General features: G+C 33.1%; 1 protein-coding gene and 1 long non-coding RNA gene across 4 annotated transcripts in view; one reads left to right on the top strand and one right to left on the bottom strand.

Moving 5' to 3' along the window:
• LOC145247916 (uncharacterized) overlaps positions 1–6,456 on the top strand; it is a 15,926-nt gene extending 9,470 nt beyond the window's left edge. Inside the window, exon 2 of the long non-coding RNA XR_013863302.1 lies at positions 5,576–6,456. This is a non-coding gene — a long non-coding RNA (uncharacterized LOC145247916). The remainder of the gene's footprint in view (positions 1–5,575) is intronic.
• LOC145247917 (innexin unc-9-like) overlaps positions 1–25,000 on the bottom strand; it is a 601,649-nt gene that overhangs the window by 269,343 nt on the left and 307,306 nt on the right. The gene's annotated exons all lie outside the window — the stretch shown is intronic.

The raw sequence follows: 25,000 nt of genomic DNA, 5'->3' as shown, positions 1-25,000 counted from the left end.
AGATTTTCAGTACTTAGCATCTTTTTCGATAACCCTTACAAAAACCTAAAACAAAATTGCGTTGTCGCAACTGTCGCTTTCCGTTGATATTTTGCTGGCAATGATTACTAGTGATTTCTGGTATTTGAGTAGCAATAAGCCGCCATAAGGTCCCAGTACTTCTCGCACCTGTCCATTGAAAATCTATTATTATTATTATTGTTATAAATATATTAATACAACAGCGTGTGTGTTCTTTTGTGTGTCACGCTTACATCCGGGTCGTTTAATTGTAATCTTCTATTTGTTGTCATAAATAATTTTACCAAGAATTCTTCATAAGTTTTGGTTTCAGTTTCGACTATAGCTGATGGCACTCAAATCATTTATATTTTTTATAAATAATTTTATCAAGAATTCTTCATAAATTTTGGTTTCGGTTTCGCTTATGGCTGAAGGAACTCAAATTATATATATATATATATATATATATATATATATATATATATTAAGGCAATCATGAAGGGAAGACGTATTCCTTCGGAATTCATTTTACATTAAAAAAAAGACCTAGGAGAAAAGGAAAATGGAAAGCGACTAAAAAATAAAAGTAGGAAAATAGAGGAAAAAAAAATCAAAACGATTCAATTGACATGTTTCGCCCTCACTCATCAAAATTGGAATCGAGGGGTTTATTTTATAGTAATTTGTTTTCCTTAATGATAAAATCTAAAAAAGAAAGGGGACCAACAGCAATCGTGTGGGGGATGATCAGCCTCTAAAATTCATCCCCACACGAATAAATCCCTCGATTCCAATTTTGATGAGTGAGGGCGAAACATGTCAATTGACTCGTTTTGATTTTTTTTTCCTCTATTTCCTTACTTTTATTTTTTAGTCGCTATCCATTTTCCTTTTCTCCTCGGTCTTCTTTTTTTTTTTTTAATATAAAATGAATCCCAAAGGAATGCATCTTCCCTTCATGATTGCCTTAATAAAATTTTGCACCCCCAAGAAAATCATGAAATATATATATATATATATATATATATATATATATATATATATATATATATATATATATATATATATATATATATATATTCTTCATAAGTTTTTATTTCGGGTTTCGATTCAAGCTAATGCACCCAAGTTATATGGATATATTTTTTTATTTTTGAAATTGCAACTTTATAATATATAAAAATCGATAGAACATTAACTCTATAATAATATATACGAAATCTGAAAGAATTAAAATATATTTAATCGTACTTTATGACCGGTCTTTACCGGGCGTTCATGCTAGCTTAGATAAATACTTTTGCAGTGTTAACAAAAAGCTACAATTATATCAGAACGTCTCCATTTTCATTGGACATCTACAGAATGCCAACATCAATATATTACATATGAGTGGGTCCCCTGTGGACCTTCCACAGGTCCTGCTAGTTATTGTTATTATTTTATTACTATTATTATTGTTGTTGTTGTTGTTGTTGTTCTTCTTCTTCTTATTGTAGTGTATTTAATAATTTGCCCACCAGAAATTCTATTACGAATCCATATTTACTTGTTTTTTCAACGTGCTGTGTTAGGCACAAGGTCAGATTTAATGTCTGGAAACTTCAGCAACCCAAAAGACAAGGCATGCTGGGTTGAAACGTAAGCACAAATTGGCTCATTGTGAAATGAATGGCAGAAAGATGAATAGTAGTATCAGAAAAGATACTACACTTTGCTCCTAGCCAAAAGAAGTTCTTACACGAGCCACCACCTGCAGTTTCTGTGCTTTTTAAACTTGACATTACACATTTAAATGTGTAAATGTTCCTTATAGTAAAATTTGAACGAATAAACAAAAGCACGAATTACACACTGACTTTATTTTCAATGTAGACTTTATCACAGTATAACATGATACAGCAATAACAGATGGAAGATGGATTGTCAGAATTCATGTTTGCTTTATCAGCGAAATACTATTTGGGTCTGATATAATAATTTTAATGTATGAGAAAACTACTGAGTACGGTAAGGTATATATTTTCAAAAATAAAGTGTTACCAAGTATTTGAATCTATTATAAATAACATGGTATAATTATATATAATGAAAATGGGCTAGTTAGAATCAAATTTTATCTGTCTGATGAAATCCCATTAATGCCTAAATAAAACACGTTATTTATGTTAGAAAATTGTAGGATCAGATTTAATTTTTTCTTAGATAAATTGTATCCGAGTACATTAGTATTAAACAAGCAGCATGCTACGATGTTAACAAATTAAAGCTGGTTACCAAAATCAAAGTTTTATTTGTCAGACTAAATGCTATTCAAAACTATGGTTTAAAATCCGGCTAACATTATTTATATGTTAGAAAAAGAGAAAATGTAAAATTTTTCATTTTTTTTTTTTTTTTTTTTTTTTGCAAATAAATATATTATTATTTGCGACAATTTTTACAGGAACACTACATAGAAAGTTTGGCACCGAGATGTCTGTTCACATTACGTTTTAATTTCTACATGCCAGGACAGTCAGAAAAGCACAATCGCGGGGGGGGGGTAAAAGTCTAGCAGTTCGAGGAAGAAATAGTCTAGTAGAAGGTTTTCTGGCATCTAAAGACATCTAAACTGAAGGAGTGGGATTTTGCTGCTTGTGGTGCTAGCCTGGTTTATTTTATTGCATTATAACGAGTAATGTGTTTGTGTTTACATTATAAATTTAAAGTTAAAACATATCGTAAAGATGATTTGAAGCGCAGTAGCTGTAAAGTTAAGATATCCAGCGTTGTTGGGTACTTGAGCTAGTAATTACTATTTTGCTTTTCGGATCGATAAAACTTTAAGCCCTTCACTGAAGCCCTGCGGATTCTAACACTCGTGACTTCAGTTAACAGACGCTGCAGAGTTCGATGTCGTCACTGTATCGGAATAGAAATGCGTTCGCGATATTAATGAGATGACGTCACTCGTTTGAACAGGCAGAAGTCGATATGAAAGGGACTTCTTTTTAGTCTTCTTTTTTAGAATCGGGTTATCTTTATTCAACCTGAATCGAGAGAAATGTCGTTGTCGGTTGTGCTGACCATAGCACGTGTTCAACTCGAGCAGATTTGTTGCTATCCCACAACAGTGTTGACGCCGTTCCTTCTTTTTTCTTCTTATCCAAAACTATATCCTGATTCGTCCGAAAACACGGCATCGATTATATTATTATCTAAAAAGAGTATTACATTTTTTAAAAAATATTTCGCCAATTATCAAAAGCAATAACAACACGCAGATAAAATTAAAAAAAAAAGAAGAACAGATTGACAATTCGAAAAAGATGCAGAATATTTTGAAGATTGAAACGAATACATGGGATTAATATAAATGAATATTAATAGGGATATTTATGTAATTATTTGCTAGAATTGAATTTGAGTAGGACTATGTTGTAGTATGACGAGAAGCTATCCCCTGCTTATGTGTTACACGGATAGAAAATTCTTGGAAGCAAACTTTGTTCATGGAAATTTTGTTCGCTGTTAGTCATACGGTGTAAAAAATTTTTTAAGTTGTATTCATAAGAGGAGATGCTTCTTTCATTTTCTTCATTTTCTGTTTTTTAGTTTTCATTAAATTTCAATTTTCATTCATTTGTTTTCTTTCTTCTTACAAAATTTATTCATTTCATGACAATTCTGTGTTATTTTCCCTTTAATTTTTACTCTTTCTGTGTTCAGATTTTTCTTAGTTTCTTATTTTTTTCTTTTCTTTTAATTCCTTTCTTTTAATTTTCTATTTTTCGTTCACTATTTTTTCAGTCATTTTTCATCCCATCTATCGTATTTCATTCCTTCACTTTTTTTAAAGTATATATATATATATATATATATATATATATATATATATATATATATATATATATATATCGGGGGTGTTTATATATACATATATACGTACATATACATATATACATGCACATATATATGCATATATACACACATACCCATATACATGTATATATACATGCATATATGATATACATATATACACACCCATATATAATATACATATATATATATATATATATATATATATATATATATACACCCACATATATATATATATACACACCCATATATAATATACATATATACACACCCATATATAATATACATATATATATATATATATATATATATATATATATACACCCACATATATATATATATATACACCCATATATATATATATATACACCCATATATATATATATATACACCCATATATATATATATATATATATATATATATATATATATATATATATATATATATATATACATATACACACCCATATATATATATACCCCGCCTTTTTTTTTTTCGTTTCACCACTTTTATTAGTTTCTGTCTTCTTTCTCGTTAATAAAGATTCCATGCAATCGTATTTTCTTCCTTGGCTCGTTTCTTTAATTTTTTTTCTCTCATTAAGTTTTCTTTCTTTTTTTTTTTTTCAATCATTTTTATTTTCTCCAATCTTTTCCTTCTGAATTTAGTTACTTTCTGCAGGTTGTTATATTGCAGAACCTTTTTTTTTCTACTTTATTTATTCCTTCTTTTGTTTCTTAATCAGTTATCACTTGGTATCATTTCTTCGTAATGGCCCATTTTTCGACTCATTTATTTTTCAAGTAAAGAGTATTTCAGGGAAAGATAAACCCTGTTCGCGAGGAGATCATAGTTGCGACTACGATAGTTAAGTTGGTATATTTTTTATGAAAATTAAATAAAGTTAATTTTATTCAGATGAACAAGAACACCAGGAATATAATACGTTTGCACGATAAGCAGAATTAATAATTAAAAACTGGATATTTAGTTTTGTAGTTCCATCTTGCTTGGCTGTTTTCTGCCAACTGACAAGAACATGTATTAACATCTATTTCTTTGCTGCTTTCTTTCAATGTTCTTCCTATACCTTTTATGACATAGCGCGGAGAACTTTATGCAAATGCATGCGATATGACGTCACTAATAAAGAAAAAAGTCTATAAAAAAGAAAAAGAGGACGATCACCTGAGCGAGGTGTTGAGCACGGAACGAAATAACGTTCGAGATCACGTTAGAGACGTGGATAACGTTCGCGACTATGCGAGAGGCGTGAATGACGCTTGAGAAGAAATTCACGCGAGGACGTGCACTCGATAACGAGAGAATGAGACAATAAATGTCGTTGTAAAACCAAAGGCGAGCTGAAGTCCCCTCCCCCACATTCTTGGTTTCCTTTGCGATGGAATATATCAGTTTGGTGCAAAAATGATTTCGGTTTTTGACGTTCAACAAAGAGTCAGAAAACGACATTATTTTTGCACCAACCTATCACAACGCATTGGTTCACGGACAACGTTACAGTTTTCTTTCCTGCTGTCGTTGATTCTTTCTACTTTTATTTTAATTTAATTTTTTTTTTCTTTTTCAATTTCCATCGTTTTTCCCCCCATTTTTATTCTTTTCTTTCCTTTTTTTTCTTTTACTTTCTTTCATTCTTTATTCGTTCGAAATCTAAATTTACTTTGATTCCATTCCTATTCTTTTCAGAAACTTTCACCAATAAAAGTCCATCCCTTGAGACGCCTACATGATAAAGTATAGCCCTATCCAGTTCCAATACCCTGTCTGGAGTCTCATGAAAAAAAAAAAAATGAGAACAAGTCTCTTAACAGCACAGCAACAGAAATTTTCACAAAAGAGACAAAGAACATTCCAGAAGAAAAGGAAATTATGAACACTTTTAAAATTCCACAAGTTGTAAACGTATATATTTTATTTCAAAACAATCAATGTTAATTTACACAACACACATGTTGCATATTTTTATATGATGTTATGTCGTCTGTAAAACTTCATTAATAAAACATTTTTAAATTATTTTTTTTTTCGAAATTCGTGACTCGGATGCGAGCAAGTCGGGGGAAAGCTGCAATCTGAATTATGTGAGAAAATTAGTAAGAATGAACGGTGTAAATTCAGAATTCAACCTCACATATTTAAAAATACAGGAAAATCTTTATGGTGTGTGGAACGGAGATGTCATATTCAAAAAATCACGAGAATTGATAAAAGATTTTTGAAAAAGAAAATACTTTTTAATGATGTTTAGTGATTAATAGCAAATTGTAGCCATTAAAAGGAATATTTTTTCATCTTTATTTCTAGAGAGGTTGTTCAATAGAAGGTAACCAGTGATAATGTTTTAATAAGTCAGAAGAAGATACAGTGCTCGCTTCCGCATATAATTTGATTTTGTTTATTAAAAACACTTAATAAATTAGCGTGACTTTTGGATATAGACATTTTTTTATGAGTACGTACATTATAAATAGTTTTCTGTAGTTTTGAATGCTGTAAAGTAAATTCTGCACTTTCACTTAATTAAGTTATAACAATAACAAACAAACAAAAATAAAAGGCAAACAATATCAGTCATTTTAATTAGTTACAATTGTAACGAACCTGATACATTCTTTTTTCATAGGGATATACCAGATTCAAACAAAAACAAGTGAAGCATGCATGGCCCCATGAGTGCACAGTGAATGAGGTATAGGAAATAACTAAATTCAGCATTGACCCCCCCCCCCATTTAGCCCCCAAAGTCCCCAGTGGATGTCAAATCCTGGTGAAAATGAACAAACGATGCAGTCTTGACATATGTACATTTGAGTTCTGCACCATGCAAAAAAAGAAATGACCAAGTCCATCACTCTCCTCCCCATTAAGCTCCCAAAGTCGCCAAGGCCTTAAGATATCTACATTTGAGTTCAGCACCATGCAAAACAGCTAAATAGACATGCACACAAAATTTTGGACAAATATGGTAAAATAGTCCTAAAAATGAAGTGCTTTTATTAGCCGCAAAAGAGCACCATGGACACACCCAAGCGTTATCGCAAAGTATAGAAAACAAAATTATATAGAAATCAGTTAGTTACAACTTTTCAGAAACTTTTATAAAAATCCAAGGCATCAAATTTTTTTGATAAGCCCAAAAGTGTCAATTTTAGCAATTTTAACCCGAAAGGCACCCCTAGGGGAATAACCAAAGATTTCCCGGAACATCCGTTCTGTTACTTTTTTTTATTCATATTATGTTTAATGTTTGTGCAAAATTTCAAGGCTTAGTTGTTGAGAAACGTGAGAACGGACGAACGGACAAGTGTGAATTTACAGATCCGCCCTCCTTTTGTCATGGGACCAAAAATGGTGATTGCCAGAGTAAAATGAAATTTTTTCATTATTATAGAGCAAATACAAATATCGCAGTTTAATAAGTTATTTTTTTTGTAATATGGATATCAAATACTATTATTTTATTTACCTATGAATCTTTGTTTATGCATTTTATTAGGGAGTAAATAAAAAAAATAATAATATTAAAGATAAAAATCTGTCTGTTATCCAATGCATTCATGTAACACGCTGGCTTATAGTTTCGCATTAAAAAAAAAACTCTATGATAATCAATATCGTAGTTTAATTTACACCAAGAAAATAATATTTGATGATGTTAAGGACATGACGGGTGCAACAAAGATCGGATTTTATATTAAAGAATTTCCTAAAAATACTTTATTTCTCCTATCATTTTTTTAAAAAGGTATTTTATAAAATGATAAAAAAATAATGTCCTTGACAATGTAAAATTTTCATCAGCCCAAGTTTGAAATTATTGAATTATTAATAACACAAATGTTATCAAATAATTACAAGTTAAAAAAATGAGAAACAAGTAAAAATAATGCATACAAAGTTAACATGTAGTACCAAAAAAAAAACAAAAAAACAAAAAACAAAAAACAAAAAAAAAAACAGAAGTGTCCAATGTTTCCTCGGTTCGATGGAGCCCCCCCCCCCGCCCTTCAACAAACACACGTAAATATATGGTCCCGGGCATGACACAAAACTGCTTCGGACACCCTTGGGCTAAGTGTTCGCAATTACATCTTGCGGTTTTGACTCAGTTTGGTACCTTTACCACATAACCATTGCCTAATACACTTGCTTCACAATTTAGCGCGTGTCACTGATCATCTCTTTCGAGGATGCTCCATGGCGTTTCGGCGAACAAACATCCATTATTATACACAAATATCTTATATCCCTGATAAGTCTTCGATTTAGCATCGATCAGTTATACGTTATTAATTCACCTTTTTCTCACCGGAGCGAAAGGGGTTTCTTTGATAGATTCATAAGAAAGGTTTTTTAGGTGATAGATTTTATACAAGAAACAAGATGTGGTGTTTATTCAGATTAGCTCTTCTGGCGGTATTTAGATAAAAATACACACGTGTTTATTATGTACGTACCAGTCACGGAACAAAGATAAGAATTAAAAAAGAATCAAATTTTACTTTGTCTCGATGAGAGTGATAAAAAACAAAAAACGAATCGCTAGACAAAGACAGACAACTCTGATGCCTGTGAAAACTGTCAAAATAATCGCTGATTACCTCCCCTTATATATTCTCTACAGAAACATAGCCTCGTCTGTCACTTATCAGTAAAAAAAACAAAAAAAAACGACACATTTGTTTTTCGTAACTAAAAAAATAAACTATTTCATCAATTTTTGTGATTTTTAGAAATGTACAATCTTTATTCCATAACAAGAAGGTACAAAAAAAAAAAAAAAAAATTTTTCGTTTTTATTTATCGCTCAGAATGCCAATTTGAATAAGCACCCAAGTTTTTTCTTAACTGACATTTAAATTTCTGACATCTACGAAACAAAATATATCTGTAAATATTTGAAAATACTTAAGATTGGAATATAATAGCTTTTACTAAAATAACATAATTCGTCATAAAATAATACATACACAGTTTATGTGTAATTGAAGAAGGACTACACTCTTAAAAAAAAAACAATTAAAATAACGAAACAAAACAAAACCTGTTCTCTTATGAACATAAAAAAAAAGTTTTGTGCATAAAGAAATATAGAAACGAAAAAATTATTTAAAGAAAAATTATTAGGGATAAGATTTTATATTAAATAATCACAAAAATGTTTGACATGACGTAAGAAAAATCAACAAAATCATAAATATGTTCGAAAATACCACCTCAATACAGCAGTATATCACGGCGATAAAGCAACATCTCAGGGGAGAGAATTCAGGTTGACTTAATATTGATGAGCAGAAGATTTGGTTAAAGGGAGATAAATGGCGAATATTATTTCGCTTTGTTGACCTAAGAATATTAAAATAAAACCGATAATATTTCGAAAGTAGACAATTGAAGTTTAATCTTCTAGACCTCAATAATAGTTACTACAGTCTATACAAGTATGTATGTGCATATAAAAAACTGATTTTCTATCAATATTTTTGTTAATATATTGAAAAAATTGAAAAGCACACACGCATAGAAACGCACGTGCGTGTGTGGTGATCCAACTGTTACTGTGCACATCTTGATTAAATTACTATTAACTGTTTATAAACACACACACACTCTCTCTCTCTCACACACACACAAACACACACACACACACATATACATATATATATATATATATATATATATATATATACATATATGAATAATAGCGAGACAAAAAAACATCTTTTGTCTTTATTCTAGTTAACTGAGGAGACAATTTCAAGGAATCAGGCAAAATATACAAAACGAATAGCGATTCAGACATTCCCAACGTTTGAAAGGAGTTTCAGAAGAAATATTTATATTCCAAATAAAATTCAAAGGTGGGTGGTTTTTCTTTCTTTTTTTTTATTATACGGATATTAGTACAAACATGTATGCTTCATGATTTTTTCTTATCATTTGTAACGAAAAGTGTGTGTGTGTGTGTGTGTGTATATATGTACATATAATATACAAACATATATGTGTATATTTGTGTGTGCGCGCGTGTGTGTCTATAATTAAATAAGTAATTACATAGTGAACTAAACAAGACAGTGTAATAAATAGTTTGCACATTTTTATTATTTTACTTATATTTACACACACACACACACACATATACACACATATATATATACATGCATATGCATTTGTGTGTATATATGCATATATATATGTATATATGCATATATTGTGTATATATATACGCATATATAAATATTTGTATGTGTATATATATGCATAAATATTTGTATGTATATATATATATATATATGCATATATACGAATATATACGCATATATAAATATTTGTATGTATATATATATGCATAAATATTTGTATGTATATTTATATATATGCATAACTATTTGTATATATATATATATATATATATATATATATATATATATATATATATATATATATAAAAGTAGTGAACATTCCAAAGCCAAATTTATATTTACCTTTTCTTTCATCATAATATTGTATTGTGTCTTAGGTGTTTCGTTGATGGTAGAAAAACACTAAACAACTCTTCAGATACAGTTTATATGGTACTCAGAAAAAACACAAATTAGTTGAATATTTATTTTCACTATAAAATATAATATAATATATATATATATATATACACACACACATATATATATATATATATATATATATATATATAGAGAGAGAGAGAGAGAGAGAGAGAGAGAAAGAGAAAGAGAGAGAAAGAGAGCGGACTACTTTGCTATTTCGCTTTTTGACTATATATGAGAGAGATCGTCAGAATAAATCCTAAACCCACCCTCTTCTTCCGACACTTGAGCATTTCTTCACCTCCCCATCTGCAGTACCGTCCCTACCGCACTAAAGCGACATTCAATCCAGGGAGGTTCCTCCCACGAAAGACATTTTATAGACATATCAAATTCAGACACCGTCCCTAGTCGCTTTTCAGGGGTAATGACGACATTAACTTTGTGCAGTTTTTGCAGTGACGTGTTATAAATGACAAACAGGTCGAGCACTGTAAAAACGGTGGAGAGATGTCTATATAAATCACTATTTATTAAGACGGTTTGTGAGCATCGATCCCATGGGCCTGTAATAAGAATTGCCGATTATCAATTAGACGGTTGTAAGTTCAATCCCGAGGTACTACTCTAGCTGCACCGATGAGCTCTGATACAGCGAAACAGTACCGTATGTGGATGACCATATTTTAAGCCCCCCCCCCCACCACCACGACCGCCTTTGAATAAAACACTTTCGTATAATGATTTTACCTGTTACTTAATTGGAGTTTATGCGAAGCTCTCTGTTCGTTTGTTTGTTTGTCTGTTTATAACCGAGCATTGTAAAAGCGGTGGGCAGATGTCTATATAAATGAACATTTGATAAGATCGTTTGCAAGCATCGATTCCATGGACCTGAGGTTAGAACTGCTGACTATCAACTAAACGGCTGTAGGTTTAATCCCAGGCTAGAGACGAGTGCTAGTCTAGCTGAATTAATGAACTGCGATACAGCGACACAATATTGTATATGGATGACTATATATATATATATATATATATATATATATATATATATATATATATGTGTGTGTGTGTGTGTGTGTATGTTTGTCTGTGCGTCTGATACATATGTGTGTGTGCGTGTTTGTGTATCTGAATATATATATATATATATATATATATATATATATATATATATATTCGAGAGCGAGTTGATTCAGTGATTGCAGGTGATTACATGACTTACTGACTAGATGGTTTTCTAACGAATGATAAAAAATATTTTTTTGTATAGTTTTAAAGGTTAAAAACTTCAAAGACTATATATATATATATATATATATATATATATATATATATATATATATATATATATATATATATATCCGTTTATTAAGTTTATTACTTGAATAGATGTGTCTTGATCTTTCCGTGTGAAGGTCAAAGCAAAAGTTCCGCCCATATGTCAAACCATTGTAGAGAATCTTAAATGTGGTCCACTTGATCGAAAACATATTCACTCGATTTTGACAGGATAGCGTATGCTGGTAACGAGGTGGGTCCGCCACACCTCTCCAACACGTAGACTAAGATCTCGCACTGCCTTGACCCCTCCGCACTTTTTTTGCCTATAGATGTATGAGCTGATGCGGAGACAAGATCGCGAAAGTCATTTTTCATCTGCGAAATTCGGATAGAAGAGACAAGTAAATATACTTGTATGAAAGCACCTTTGCATGTATAGTGATACAACAAAACGCTGATTTAACGACGTATATATATATATATATATATATATATATATATATATATATATGTATATATATATATATATATATATATATATATATATATATATATATATACATATATATACACATACGTATATATACGCATATATATTTTTTTCGACCAAATTTCAAAGAATTATTACAGGTTATACATCACCTTCTCAGCTATATTGTGAAAAATAAAATTTTAAATTTTCCTTTAGTAAAACAAAAGTTATGATGAATTTACTGGTGTTCAAAATCGTAAAAATTCGTAAGGAGGCGAACAAAGTTTTTATGACTGGTTTCCATAGCAACCACGTCGCTTCAGCGACTACTGTTGCTATCAATTCACCGCTCTCGCAAAAACAGAAGTAACAAGTGAAACAGAGAGAATGAAAGAATGCAAAGGAGATAATGGGGGGGTTATTGAAAGCAGACGAGTGCCATACGTTTTTATTATATATGTGTATGTTATGTTTATGGGGGAAAAACAAGACTGAAATTAATCAAAAACAAGTGGAAGCCTGGAAAAATCATGGATTACAATAGAAAAATGCGAGCATGAAAAGTAATATGGTTATGCTTAAACATGGAAAAGTCAAGGATTAGATGTTAAAACTGGGGAAGAAAATGAAAAGATAGTGTAGTAAAAAATATAAATTTACAACTTAAAATATTGTAGCATTAAGAATTGATTATATAATGTTATAAATTGAATTTAAAAAATTCTTAATGGTGCAGGCTAAGTGTAAAACATTTTAGCATCCCTGGTTATTCTATAGCGTTACAGTACAGCAGTGGAGTTCTTCAACAGTGTTTAAGATAATACATCTAGGAAAGGGAAATCCTGTTGAAAAATCAAACCAGACAAAAGAAACCCGTAAACCCCGTACGCAATGTTCTAGCAATCGTGTCAAACAAATCACTTGCTTTCAAGTTTTCATGAGCTAGCACGGAAGTAATAAAGCTTAGACAACTGTCATAAGAATCCATCCATTTATTACGAACTATTATCCTCATCATCTAGTTGTTGTTTCATGACGTTTCAGCCAACCAGTCCTGTGGCCTTCTTTATATGGTTAACCACGACAGGATAGGAACGCCGAAGCTCCTAACTGCATCTTCAGCAATTACTGCCTACCGTAGTTGTCGTCTCACCACCTTGCCCTTCGGGGCCCGTGGCGCAGTGAATAGAGACGTTGAATCTCTACGGTTCCAAGTGTGCATTGTTTGAAGATAGCGGATTTAATCATACTGAAAGCCGACCAGAAGATTAGTTCGTCAAAACGTGGTGAGATGGAAACAACAATGGAAGACAGTAATTACTAAGGATGCAGTTAGGAGATTCGGCGTTCCTATCACGTCACGGCTAACCATCTGATGTTGGCCAAAGAAATAGTTGACTGAAACGTCGTGAAACAACTAAAAAATGAGGGTAATAGTCTGCAATAAATATATGGATAAATAATACGAATTAAACATCTCAAAAAGAATTCCAATTGAATAAATAATACGCCATAAGAATGTTCACGCCAGTTCGCAATCTGGTCTAACCGAGGATAGTTAAGTCAGAGAGAGTTGCAACCTTGGTTGAACTAAGTATCCCTAATGATTGAGGTCTAAACAGAACTGAAAGGGAGAAACAGACCAAATATCAAGTTCTCATGTATGATATGAAAAGAAACTGGAATCTCAAAGAGATATCAATCATACCAGTTATCATAGGCGCAACAAGGCTTACGGAGAAATACCTGAAATCCTACCTAACTAATATTTCTAGTCAACCAAGTGCAAAAGAGATCCAGACAATTGCACTTAAGGGAACAACGAGGATACTAAAGAGAGCTCTCGGTTTGTTTCAATAAAAACGGGGCAATGTTGGCAGCTGGTTTAGCTGCCCCATACGCAGCGTTATACTCTTCAAATGAAGAAATTTAAAAAAAAATTTTAGCCGAAGATAGTTACACATAAATAATATGTGTACGTGTGTGATATGCGAAGCGACGGCAATGGGTTTGTTTTGTGATAGCAATGAATTAACAACATGGACAGTGGCGTCGTGCAAGGCCATGTTGAATCTTGACTCACCATATTCTGCTGACGCTTGCGGATGAACGGGTTTAATTTTCACCGATTGCTGGTACCAATTGGCCAATTGGAAGAAGAATGGATACGTGAGAAACTCAGGAGCGAGATAAAAGGATCGAATAAGTAATTCGATACGAACGTTCGTATCATTTAATAATTATGAACATCCACTGAATGCATTACGCAGATATAAAGCAGTTGAAGTAGCAAGGCCAGTTGGTAAGTGATGATCAAGAACCATGTAAAAGAGTAGCAACATTGGAATAAGATCTAGACATAAAATTTAATAACATTATATTTTAATTTTTATCTTCGTAATAAGACATAAAAGTACAATTCATTTTACTCGTCTCTGGCAGGCATTATTCTACTATATATGCATACAGGAATTATCCTTGCGTTTAAACAAAAACTATATATGTATAGTTGACTTTTAGTCTGTTAAAAATGAAAAAAAAATAGTTATACCCCGTTAACTATGAATGAGTGCTTTATACCAAATTCATGGCCAAGAGGGTGGAATTTATGCTCAGTTTTAGATTAAATACAAATCACTACTAATCCCTATTAATCCGTATTAATCGCTAATTATGCATCAGACGGATACCATAACACTTAGAACACTGCTTATCATAAGATAGGTCCATAGAAAATTATACCCAGCTCAACTCAGTAGTTTCCGAGAAAAAGTGAAACAGACCAACATGCATATATACATATATATATATATATATATATATATATATATATATATATATATATATATATATATACAGAATTTTAGTGTGGATAATTCTGGGAGTGATCTTAAGTTTTATCTCAGAATACCTGCGATAATTACCGATAATCGAAACTGTTATTATAATTTATCTATCATCGGTAAAGCCATTTTTTTGGTCGCTTAGCAACAATAAGAGAACAAAGGCCGTGAAAATATTACTGTGGCTAAGTTTATAGTGTGTGTGTGTGTGTGTGTTTTACATGACGTGGTCTGTAGGATTTTTTTTCAAACACCGCACGTAAATTTCTTAATGTGTGTGTGTGTGTTTTTTTTTTTCATTAACTGGAAAGAAGTTTATATAAATAATTTTATAAAACAAACAGGTAGTTCTATAGAGTGCAATGTGGAATAAAATATTTTGGACTAGGTAGTGCATGGAGGCGTGTTAAGCTTCTTCCCGGGCAATTTCAAGGATTTCGATGACAATAAAAATATAGGAGTGTGAAATATTCGTCAATCATCATTCAATCTCGGGCAACGTCGGGTCTCCCTACTAGTACACACACACACACACACACACACACACACACACACACATATATATATATATATATATATATATATATATATATATGGGTGGTGCGTGTCTGTGTGTGGATAAATCTATCCTTATACATCTTTTAGTCTGGAAGTGTTGTTCTTTAATATTCAATTTATTTGATTAATATTATTCCCAACTATAATTGCATTAAAAAATAAAAGAAAATATTACATATTCATGTTGTTTTTATCCTGTAATACAAAAGCCCCGTTTTACAATTCGGTTTTGGGAAATATCGATTTTACTTCCTACGTGTTTAGCGGGAAAAGCGGGTGAAGACAGCGAAATCTTAATCCGCCATGCCCCGCGCTCGGCACTTGAATATTTGCAACTTGGGGCAACATTTTGTCTCCGAAGAAGAGAGCAAAAAATGCCCGACAATTTTCATTAAGTTAATGCAAGAGATTGATATCTGTTAAAAAATAGTGATGGAATAAAAAACATTATCGATTGAGGCGTTTCTGTGTATGTGTTATAATTTTTGTGTGCGGGTGTATTTCCTGTACGCATATGTATGTGTGTGAAGTGAATTAGTTATACGTACAATACTTGCTTTTATGTGTTTATATGTAAGTGTAGGCAATGACTCTTTGCACGCATCTATATTCTGTCCCAGGCTCCTAACTTTACTTCCTTATTGATTTGTTTTCTTCATCTATTGTTTCATATCGTCATTCTTGAATTTTTATATCCTTCATATTTTTATTACAACTTCTTTCTCTAGTTCTGTTTCTTTTATTCCATTTCTATATTTTAGTTAATCTATTTTTTCGTTTCCCACTTTTTTTTATATAGGGGTCACCACTTATCAAGGCACAGAGGCCATTCGAGGATAAGGGTTACTGAGTGTACAGTAGTCAGTGGGATAATATAATAATCGTTAGTAGTGAAAATTTGTTAAATTGGATTATTTAATCGGATGGTTCATCAAGAATTTGTTTATGTTGGACTTGAAGACAACCATATTGTAGTCAGATCAAAAAACAGGCAAACGGAAGAGAGTTCCACAGGCGTGCACTTCTAAGAAAGAGGATTTGTTCATGGAATCTACGTTTTGGTTTAGGTACAGATAAAGAGTAGTGAAAATTATTGACAATGGTTTCAGCTAGACAAGCGTTTTTCGTGAAAGTTTGTCGAGGGAGGACCATAGATTGGTGCTCAGACGAGCACCTGCCATGGATATAACGATAAAGCAGAGACAACTAGCGACGTCCCTTCTGTGGGAAAGAGGTTTCACCCCCACTAGATTACGAAGTCTATTTTGAACTTTGTCAAGGCAGGATATGCTGCTTTGTCTTTTTCTTCCTTTCATTCTGTCTCGTACTTCTTTTGTGCCTTACTACTTTCGTTATTTTCAAAATTTTTCATCTCTGATCCTGACTTTCTTTTATACTTCTTTCTTTATTTCTCTGTAAAATCATTTTCTTTCTTAAATCATTCGTTTCTTCCTTTTTTCACATCTTTCCCCTTTCTACTTTCTTTCGCCCCTTCCACTTCTGTTTGTAATATAATTGTTTAATGTTAATCTTCTTCAACGGTGTCGTTACATTTTAACACTGGGGCCCAACAGAGAGTCGCAAGGTAACAGGCATAAAGAAAGAAATTCAACTCAGTTTTGTCAGTTGAAACAAAAGGCATTTATTCACGGTGCTTTCCAAATAAACGCATTGCAGCTTGCTTTAAAGGTCTTCTTTGTCAATCTCTTCTGCCATATAGTTAACAAAAACCTACCGTCTCGACACGGGCTTAAAAATCTCTCGCCACCACGGCCACACATTCATCTTCCGCCGGCATGCACTTTTGTTGGCCTTCTCATATGCTGAATGTTTCTCTCTTGCTTTCCGTTCTCTTTCTCTGCTCTGACGTCACATCGCGCACCTGCTTGGTCATTTGCATAGGTGCCATGCGGCTGCTGCTGATGCTGCTAAATACGCTATCAGCTCTGTTACTTCTATCTTCTAGGCATTCATTTAACCTTACTTTCCTTCTTTCCGTTCTCGCCTTTTTTTCTTTCTTACCATTTTTACTTTCATTTCTTCCAACGACTCCACGTTTCCTCGTTTTTTTTTTTTTTTATCATTTTCAGGCATACAATTCAAAACTTCATTACTTTTTATTCGTTTACTGTTATGAACGGAGTGATATGTTTACTTTCCTAAACGATTCGAGTGTTAACTCCCTTACATATATTCCTTAAGTCTCATCATGAAATGTATTTATCTATTTAAATATTAGTGATCCACGTATATGTGAGTTTCATAGCAGGACAGAATATCGTTATTGCTGACATTGTCAAGATTCGACTCCAGGGCCACATTTTCTGTAGTCTAGAAGTAGTCCCTAGTCGTGTGGATTAGGTGGGCTTGCCTGGAATATATACGACTGATTTATCGCTTTAATAGTTCAGATTGGTTGCTTCTTTTATAAATGACCGTTGTTATGAATGCTAAAGTTCTGAATGACCGTTGTTATGAATGCTAAAGTTTCGTCTTTTATGAATGACCGGTGTTATGAATGCTACAGTTCGGTGCGCGTGAATTAGTTTATGTAAGTCTCTCTCTCTCTCTCTCTCTCTCTCTCTCTATATATATATATATATATATATATATATATATATATATATATATATATATATATATATAAAGTAATGTGAACTATCTAATAAATAAAACAAATCGTATATATTCCCGGCAAGCCCTCGTGGCCCACACGCAACATTCTATATTACAGACAATGCGGCAGTGGAGAAGAATCTTGTCAATAGAAGCAACGATGACGATCCGTGGTGCCATAAAAGGCGCATGTACGTGGATTGCATATATACGCATAAATAAATGCACTTCATAATTGGGCAATTATCTATGTAAAACATTTGTAAGGGGATAAATTCTTGTCTCACTTAAGAAAATTCATCTTGTCTGCCATGTGTTCAGAAAACCCTGCCATCACAACACGGGCTTAAAAGTCTCTCGTCACAACGAGCCACACACACACACACACACACATGTATATATATTCGTGCTTGTGTGTGTGTGTGTGTGTGTGTGTGTGTGTGTGTGTGTGTGTGTGTGTGTGTTGGGCCCCTTAATAATGTCGTATTTTAAGTGGGAGAGCTCAGTATACTGTATAGCAAGATTAAAGGTTAGAAAGTGGAAACTCAACACAAGTAGTTAGCCATTTATCATTATAATGTATTTCACCTCGACCGGGGCGGCGGGGGGTATCAGGTGAGGGTTTACCTGGAGAAAGAGAAAGTTCACGCCGTCTAGCTGTTATAGGGTAGAGCGAGAGCTGGTAGAAAGAGGAAGGAGGAGGAATGGTCATATACTTGCCACTGTCTAGAAATCAGTACATAGCTCACGACCGGGATGAGGTTTCAACCACCCGTCCTTCTAACTTATGTTCATAAAGTCATCCACACACACACACACACACACACACACACACACACACACACACACACACACACACACACACACACATATATTAAACTTTATACAGAATAGAGAAATTTCATTTCCTGTTTTGTTTATTTGCCGCCATATTTCTTTTCGTTTCCTCCGATACCAATGGCCGCCGACCTCTTCTTTGATTCGTGGTCCACGTATTTCAACGCGCCATTAAGCAATGCAAATGGATCCCAATATTAAAGAATGAAAATTGTGTCAAGTTCGGTATGGTAAAAAACGGAGGAATGGAATTAAATAAAAAAAAAAGAAAGAAACGAAAATGGTTTTAGATGGGGTTAAAATGAAAGTGACACACACTTAGTTTGATTTATTTTTACAAACATAAAAATAAAATGTGATTCACTCTAAACATTCATCATGGGAATGGGGCACTTTACATAAGCATTGCACATATATATGCACGTAGAGAGTATAGTTTTGTTGAAGCATTGTGCGTATTGCATACAATATTGCATTATATGAAATTTGGTGGACTACACCATCTTTTATCTTATATGCTGACATGTTGGCCGGCTTTTAGAAATTGACTTTCATACTTACCTATCTGTAGCCAGATATTCACTCATCTTTTTTTCTCTCAAAGAAATCCTTATGTTTTTCCTTTTCCCTCGCCAGCTGGCCCTGCTATTTCAACTGCGCTACCTCTTCTAGGTTTGTATTTATCCTGCTCTCAAATCCATACGTACTACTGTCTTCCATGTTATCTTAGGGCTCTACCTGCCGACTGATATCGCTACAATAACGGTTGTAACAGAACCAGAACATGCGTATCGCAGCTGTATGCAAATGACCGAACCGTGTGCGAGGTAGTGTGACGGCAAGGAAAAGGAAAATATTATATGAACAAGAACGTGTGCACAGACCGCTAACGTCTATGGCCTAGTTTAACATATTATTAAATCAATAACTGATATAGATAATTTATGAGGAATAAACACGAGTGGAGATTGTTAAAACTTTCAAAATTAATCAAGTTCTTACAAACATCTGTTAATTATAATCAAGCATTGTATAATTGCGGCTTGTCAAAATATACTCTAATTGTTCTCTAAATTATTCGAGTACTGGCAGACCGCACGGCGTTTCTCGGTCGTAAAATATGCATAAATATTTATATTTTAATTCATGCAAATTTCGTATTTATTATTATAGAGTTAATTCTCTATTGCTTATAATCCACTATATAGTAATGATTTCAAAAGATGTTTAAAAAATATGACTTGGTTTCTATCTGCTAGAATTGAAACCAAAATGCTTAGCTTTCCAGCCTTTATTCATCGCTTCAGTGGAGTTACCGCTTGAGCTACCAACAGATAGCATACGAAAGGCTAAACATTAACCAACTTTAAGCTAGGAATGTTTAATTATGCGCAAAAGTAACGGTAGGAATGACAGCTGTATACGATTTACTCCGGCTGAGGTCAACTGGTTTTAAAAACAAAATCGAAACTGTTTCACTGGTCCAAATCCCATATATATCAAGTTTCAAGTTTGCAGACCAAACATTCGCATTTGGTAGAAAATTTCTACACTCACACATACACACAGAGACAAGGTCACTTTTATGTGCACACACACACACACACACACACACACACACACACACACACACACATATATATATAAACACATGCGTGTTTGCTAGAACGTTTTATCTTAAATACTAGGTGGTTAAATGCACGATGTAGAAAATATACATAAATAGAATTCAGCATAATAGTTAAATGAAACAAATCATCCAATAAAAGGCCCCAGAAACCCGAATTATTAATTAATGAAATTCGTTTTTCAAAGAAATATGCAAATTACGTAACCCTTATTTGGTAGCTCACATACCCATGTCTGGGTTTAAGAAGTTCGTTTTAATAATTTTTTAATAGAAAATATAGGATTTAATAACCACTGTAAGTGCACCGAACACGCAAATTTATATATAGATATAGAATAGATAATAATATTTATCAGCGGTGACAATCTGGGTATACGCGATGAATATAAAATGTAGATTACAAGTAGTGACACTAAAACAGTTGTCTACAAATGTCTAAAATTAGTGATGGGACGATTTCAATATTTTCCCTTTTTCTGTATGATTACGGATTCTGTTCTTAATGCTTAATTCCCGGTTCAAATTTTTCTAAAATATCTGAATATTCAGTTTTGAGTTGTTCTTTTTATTTAATTTTCGGATTACCGTAAAAATCATAAAAGTTATGTGGACATCTCAACAAAGTCAACGTTGTCTTTTCCTACCTCTCTCTCACCCCCCCATATATATATATATATATATATATATATATATATATATATATATATATATATATATATATATGCTTGTGTGTGTGCATGCATGTATAAAGTGATAGAAATAAAAAGAGTTTACGAATGTTTAGTCTAAATCTATAATATAAATCTCACCTGTCTGTTTAAATGTATGTATGTATGTTTTTTTGTTGTTTTTTTATTTATTAGTTTTCTTCCTTTGAAGATTGTAATGCTGGGTATGAGGCAGCCAAACCACCTGCTAACATTGCCCTGCTTTTTATTGAAATCAACCGAGAGCTCTTTTTAGTGTTTTCGTTGTTCCCTTAAGTGCAATTGTCTGGATCTCCTTTGCACTTGATCCACCGGGAATATTAGTTAGGTAGGACTTCAGATTCTTTTTCATAAACCCTAGTGTACCTATAATAACTGGTACGATTGATATCGCTGTAAGATTCGAATTTCTTTTCATATCATGTGTTTATGTCTGCCTAGAACTTTCGACAGAGGGGACAGATTTTCACGGGGTCTGTATAATATTAAAGCTCGACCTTTCGGAAGACAAATATCCAAAACTTGGCTAAAAATATTAATTCCTTCACCTTCAACTGGGCACTTTTCTACAAGGAGGGGTCGCTTTTTTCGCCGATATTTTTGAAAGTCATCCCCTCTTTTTGATTAACTAGCATTAATTTAAACATTCGTCTCTTTCCAATAGGCACAACAGCAAAGACGTCACGAATTTTCCCCGTTTTTTTTCTCCTCCGCGGTACGGGTTCGAGCCTGCCTGCCTACTACCACGTTTTTTTTTTTTGCTCAACACACATCTCCAAACACTCGGGCAACGTCGGGCACCCAGGCAAGCAACAAATATAATTTCTGCAATATTTTCTCATAAAACATAAAATTATTACGATGAGTGCTCTAATGTCTGAATAAATTAATAATCGCGATTTAACGGACGCAAACACACACACACACACACACACACACACACATATATATATATATATATATATACATATACATTGCTTCAAAATTTAAAAATATATACACAACAGTTCTATGTCTTTTATGCGCGCACACACACACACACGTGTGTGTGTGTATTTGTATTTGTAAAAAATATTGTAATTTATTCTCTTGTCTACGTATCTACCATGTCAGCTAACTAAGTGAGCAAGTAATTACTTAAGCAAGCATCTATCTCCACGACGCATTTTCCTATCAATTATTCATGCACAAAAAAGAGAAGAGAAAATAATAGGCCTTGCTTCACAAAATCATATCAAGTTTCATCGAAAAATGGTAAAACAATTCTGTCCGACGAGCCAGAACCCACGAAAAGACAAGCCTTTTAGATTAAACTTCTATCGGCATATTATTTTCTTTGATTCAAAAATGTACATATATAAATAAATATTTATGCTTTGGCGGCTCACGTTTCAGTAACGATCGATTTTTATGTACACTTGATATAATGGCAACGCCGGAGAGGAATGTACGTTAAAAACCTGGTCACAAGCGTCACAGCTCGAAGCAGCGTTTGGCTAATAATAATCAAAGTCAAAATAAAAATACAACAGAAATTTATTTGAGAGTGACTGGAAAGATAACTATTCCTTTTTCCTTGACGTTTATAGCTCGAAACAATAGACAAAATAATGTATATGTTTTTCAAATGGATGGGGCTGGAAATCTATATTATAAATCTCACCTTCCTATTTAAATGTATGCATGTATGTAATGTATGTATGTCTCACGAAAACTTTCGACAGAGGCGACGGATCCTGACAAAATTAGTAACATTCTGAAGCTCGACATCTCGGACGCCAAATATCGGAAATTTGGAAAAAAAACATTAATTCCTTCACCCTAAACCTGGCCATATTGTATAAGAAGGAGCCTATTTTTTCGTCGACATTTTGGCAAGTCATCGTCACCGCTGGATTGACTTTGGTTAATTTCGACGCTTTTGACTTCCGGTCGCATCATGGAGACGTCGGCTAGGACGTCAGACGTTTCTTTCACTTTATTTTCCGCCTTCGCGACACGGGTTCGAACCTACCTGCCTATTACCATTTTTTTTTTGCTTAATACACACCTACAAACACCCGGACACCCAGGCTAGTTCAGAATAAAGAAGAAACGACGACAGCACTGACGTAAATTTATGTAATTATTTTATAGCAGGAGAGAGAGAGAGAGAGAGAGAGAGAGAGAGAGAGAGAGAGAGAGAGAGAGAGAAAAGGAGAGAGCCCCGTTGAATGAATGAAGATTGACAGAACGACAAGTCGGGCATATAGGTTAGAATTTATAAAAAAAGTTTAGGGGACTGTTCAACAGAAAATAAAATTACGATTTTTATGGACGCATAATTTTTCACATGCGGTGCATTTATACTAGCTATCCTAACTTGGGATGATTACACTGTACATTGTAACAGAGCGCAGACGCGCGCATGACAGCAGCAGCAGCTACAGCAGTAAAAGCCAACATGCAAATACCAAGCCGTACGCGAAGAAGGAAAGAAAATAGTATATATTTAAAAACAGAAAAACATGGACTCTTGATGGTTCGAGAGAGGACAAAGAAAGATGTGTTACACACCTGGCCGAGAGCGACAGAAAAAGACACTAAACATAGCCGGACAAAGACAGAGTACAAAATGTTCGACACGGCAGAGTTCTGTTATGCACATTGAAATATGAGAAAACTTTTGAACAAAAGACAAGGCGTTTTTTTGGAAAGTACCTATAAATAAATGTCTGTTGTTTCATTAAAAAAACAAAGTCGAATTCTTTTTTTGTGTGTTTCCTTGCGACTGTCCGCATACAACGTGTGGGTCCCGAGTGTTGACATATAACGTCTACGTAACACATAAGCTTAGCCTAATAAAAGAGTATTAGCATGATTAATGATTCCATGTTAAAAATATATATTTGCTAAATATTCTAAACTATATTTAAACATTAAATAAGGTTGCGTCAAACAAAAACATAGGTATATTTAAGTATATTTAATTGACTGACGAACAAATTATTTTAAAACTAACGCACTGCAGACTTTTTCCATTGGCGAAAAAAAAAAAAAAAGAATTCGTGTCATCTCATATATCATTAAATGTAATTAGCGCGTGGGATAATTACTAATAGAAACTTTCCAAATTGCCGACAAGACGCGTGCTTTGCTGAAACTTTTACACTTCGAAGGAAGATAGGTACAAGGAATTAGAAAGATGAGAAAGAAGGAAACCGCTACGATTAGATGGATAAAAACGTCTCGAATTTTATGCGGGCGACTTTAACGTTCGCTTTATGGTCTTCTCTGAAGAGGTCTTGCCACCGTATCTATCTACGTCGGTTTTCTTGAATATCTCTGTTTTGCGCGTCACCTCAACTCATTTAATTTAGAACAAAAGGCTCATTCCCAGGTTGGTCGACAATGAATGAAAACCTTTAGTTAATTTTACTCCCAACCCTGAATGCTTTATTAAATATATATCATAGTCTGTAGTTTAATATACTTCCGTTTCTGCTTTATTTGAATTATTCATTTATTTACGTGAACCTCTTACATGCCTTTCTGTTTCGCTGCTAATATTAGTAATGTACACGTCATATTCTGGGGCCATGTGCCACAAATTGTAACCCAATAACGTGCTATA

The sequence above is a fragment of the Euprymna scolopes genome, chromosome 26, assembly GCF_053919585.1.
Source record: "Euprymna scolopes isolate OS-2025 chromosome 26, ASM5391958v1, whole genome shotgun sequence".
Classification (NCBI taxonomy): Eukaryota; Metazoa; Mollusca; class Cephalopoda; order Sepiida; family Sepiolidae; genus Euprymna; species Euprymna scolopes.
The sequence above is the reverse complement of the archived record's forward strand: the minus strand, read 5'-3'. Positions and strand labels throughout refer to the sequence as shown.